Here is a 4,134-nt window from a genome sequence, read left to right on the forward strand (position 1 = left end):
ATGGCATAATTATCATTGATTTTTGTGTTTATTATATGCACTTGTATGATTAACAATGCGAAAGATTCAGGATACCTTCGGGACCCGTCTTGAAACACGGACCAAGGAGTCTAACATATGTGCAAGTTATTGGGATATAAACCTAATAGCGTAATTAACTTGACTATTAATGGGATTAGTTTTTTAACTATTTTATAGTTAATTAACACAATCCCGGGGCGTTCTATATAGTTATGTATAATAATATTTATATTATTTATGCCTCTAACTGGAACGTACCTTGAGCAGATATGCTGTGACCCGAAAGATGGTGAACTATACTTGATCAGGTTGAAGTCAGGGGAAACCCTGATGGAAGACCGAAACAGTTCTGACGTGCAAATCGATTGTCAGAATTGAGTATAGGGGCGAAAGACCAATCGAACCATCTAGTAGCTGGTTCCTTCCGAAGTTTCCCTCAGGATAGCTGGTGCATTTTAATGTTATATAAAATAATCTTATCTGGTAAAGCGAATGATTAGAGGCCTTAGGGTCGAAACGATCTTAACCTATTCTCAAACTTTAAATGGGTAAGAACCTTAACTTTCTTGATATGAAGTTTAAGGTTATGATATAATGTGCCCAGTGGGCCACTTTTGGTAAGCAGAACTGGCGCTGTGGGATGAACCAAACGTAATGTTACGGTGCCCAAATTAACAACTCATGCAGAAACCATGAAAGGCGTTGGTTGCTTAAAACAGCAGGACGGTGATCATGGAAGTCGAAATCCGCTAAGGAGTGTGTAACAACTCACCTGCCGAAGCAACTAGCCCTTAAAATGGATGGCGCTTAAGTTGTATACCTATACATTACCGCTAAAGTAGATGATTTATATTACTTGTAATATAAATTTTGAAACTTTAGTGAGTAGGAAGGTACAATGGTATGCGTAGAAGTGTTTGGCGTAAGCCTGCATGGAGCTGCTATTGGTACAGATCTTGGTGGTAGTAGCAAATAATCGAATGAGACCTTGGAGGACTGAAGTGGAGAAGGGTTTCGTGTGAACAGTGGTTGATCACGAGTTAGTCGGTCCTAAGTTCAAGGCGAAAGCCGAAAATTTTCAAGTAAAAATAAATATTACAATTATTGTGAAAATTATATACTTGAATAATTTTGAACGAAAGGGAATACGGTTCCAATTCCGTAACCTGTTGAGTATCCGTTTGTTATTAAATATGGGCCTCGTGCTCATCCTGGCAACAGGAACGACCATAAAGAAGCCGTCGAGAGATATCGGAAGAGTTTTCTTTTCTGTTTTATAGTCGTACTACCATGGAAGTCTTTCGCAGAGAGATATGGTAGATGGGCTAGAAGAGCATGACATATACTGTTGTGTCGATATTTTCTCCTCGGACCTTGAAAATTTATGGTGGGGATACGCAAACTTCTCAACAGGCCGTACCAATATCCGCAGCTGGTCTCCAAGGTGAAGAGTCTCTAGTCGATAGAATAATGTAGGTAAGGGAAGTCGGCAAATTAGATCCGTAACTTCGGGATAAGGATTGGCTCTGAAGATTGAGATAGTCGGGCTTGATTGGGAAACAATAATATGGTTTATGTGCTCGTTCTGGGTAAATAGAGTTATAATCATTTATGGTTGTAACTTGTTCCCCGGATAGTTTAGTTACGTATCCAATTGTGGAACTTTCTTGCTAAAATTTTTAAGAATACTAGTTGGGTCAAACCAATTAGTTCTTATTAATTATAACGATTATCAATTAACAATCAATTCAGAACTGGCACGGACTTGGGGAATCCGACTGTCTAATTAAAACAAAGCATTGTGATGGCCCTAGCGGGTGTTGACACAATGTGATTTCTGCCCAGTGCTCTGAATGTCAAAGTGAAGAAATTCAAGTAAGCGCGGGTCAACGGCGGGAGTAACTATGACTCTCTTAAGGTAGCCAAATGCCTCGTCATCTAATTAGTGACGCGCATGAATGGATTAACGAGATTCCTTCTGTCCCTATCTACTATCTAGCGAAACCACAGCCAAGGGAACGGGCTTGGAATAATTAGCGGGGAAAGAAGACCCTTTTGAGCTTGACTCTAATCTGGCAGTGTAAGGAGACATAAGAGGTGTAGAATAAGTGGGAGATATTAGACTTCGGTTTGGTATCGACAATGAAATACCACTACTCTTATTGTTTCCTTACTTACTTGATTAAATGGAACGTGTATCATTTCCTAGCCATTATACGGATATATTTATTATATCTTATGGTATTGGGTTTTGATGCAAGCTTCTTGATCAAAGTATCACGAGTTTGTTATATAATCGCAAACAAATTCTTTAATGAGAGATGCATTCATGTATTATCGATTTGAAAATTTGGTATAACTCCAATTACTCAGGTATGATCCAATTCAAGGACATTGCCAGGTAGGGAGTTTGACTGGGGCGGTACATCTCTCAAATAATAACGGAGGTGTCCCAAGGCCAGCTCAGTGCGGACAGAAACCACACATAGAGCAAAAGGGCAAATGCTGACTTGATCTCGGTGTTCAGTACACACAGGGACAGCAAAAGCTCGGCCTATCGATCCTTTTGGTTTAAAGAGTTTTTAACAAGAGGTGTCAGAAAAGTTACCATAGGGATAACTGGCTTGTGGCGGCCAAGCGTTCATAGCGACGTCGCTTTTTGATCCTTCGATGTCGGCTCTTCCTATCATTGTGAAGCAAAATTCACCAAGCGTTGGATTGTTCACCCATGCAAGGGAACGTGAGCTGGGTTTAGACCGTCGTGAGACAGGTTAGTTTTACCCTACTAATGACAAAACGTTGTTGCGACAGCATTCCTGCGTAGTACGAGAGGAACCGCAGGTACGGACCAATGGCACAATACTTGTTCGAGCGAACAGTGGTATGACGCTACGTCCGTTGGATTATGCCTGAACGCCTCTAAGGTCGTATCCGTGCTGGACTGCAATGATAAATAAGGGGCAATTTGCATTGTATGGCTTCTAAACCATTTAAAGTTTATTATTTATATTTTAAACGACAATGGATGTGATGCCAATGTAATTTGTAACATAGTAAATTGGGAGGATCTTTGATCACCTGATGCCATGCTAGTTACATATGAAAACATTATTTAATACAATGACAAAGCCTAGAATCAATTGTAAACGACTTTTGTAACGGGCAAGGTGTTGTAAGTGGTTGAGCAGCTGCCATACTGCGATCCACTGAAGCTTATCCTTTGCTTGATGATTCGAAATATAAAAAAAATGTAAATATGCATGTGTAAATATGTATATTTAGTATAAAAAATCTTTATATGCTATATCTAAGAAAGCATATAAGGATTTATCACGGGTTGTCCACGTTTCCCTACTAATTGTGGCCTACTAACTGTTTCGTCATCTTATTAGTGACGTGAAAAATGAAAATAATATTTTTCATTTATATTGTTATAAGTCTTAAACCTTAAAACGGCGGAAGTTGAATTACTTTCGTTTAGGTAGCCAAATGCCTCGTCATCTTATTAGTGACGTGAAAAATGAAAATAATATTTTTCATTTATATTGTTATAAGTCTTAAACCTTATAACGGCGGGAGATGAATTACTTTCGTTTAGGTAGCCAAATGCCTCGTCATCTTATTAGTGACGTGAAAAATGAAAATAATATTTTTCATTTATATTGTTATAAGTCTTAAACCTTATAACGGCGGAAGATGAATTACTTTCGTTTAGGTAGCCAAATGCCTCGTCATCTTATTAGTGACGTGAAAAATGAAAATAATATTTTTCATTTATATTGTTATAAGTCTTAAACTTTAAGACGGCGGGAGTTGAATTACTTTCGCATAGGTAGCCAAATGCCTCGTCATCTTATTAGTGACGCGCATGATTCAATTCAAGAGATTCCTTCTGTCCCTATTTAAAACCTCACGGATATTAAAAATATTAAACATATATTGTTATAAGTCTTAAACCTTAAGACGGCGGGAGTTGAATTACTTTCGCATAGGTAGCCAAATGCCTCGTCATCTTATTAGTGACGCGCATGATTCAATTCAAGAGATTCCTTCTGTCCCTATTTAAAACCTCACGGATATTAAAAATATTAAACATATATTGTTATAAGTCTT

At 38.3% G+C, this 4,134-nt stretch overlaps 1 non-coding gene across 1 annotated transcript in view; it reads left to right on the forward strand.

Moving 5' to 3' along the window:
* The window catches only part of LOC138927183 (large subunit ribosomal RNA), a 3,950-nt gene extending 693 nt beyond the window's left edge, over positions 1-3,257 (forward strand). Inside the window, exon 1 of the ribosomal RNA XR_011443714.1 lies at positions 1-3,257. This exon is cut by the window's left edge and continues 693 nt beyond it. This is a non-coding gene — a ribosomal RNA (large subunit ribosomal RNA).
* Positions 3,258-4,134: the final 877 nt, after the last annotated feature.

The sequence above is a fragment of the Drosophila bipectinata genome, unplaced genomic scaffold, assembly GCF_030179905.1.
Source record: "Drosophila bipectinata strain 14024-0381.07 unplaced genomic scaffold, DbipHiC1v2 scaffold_180, whole genome shotgun sequence".
NCBI lineage: Eukaryota > Metazoa > Arthropoda > Insecta > Diptera > Drosophilidae > Drosophila > Drosophila bipectinata.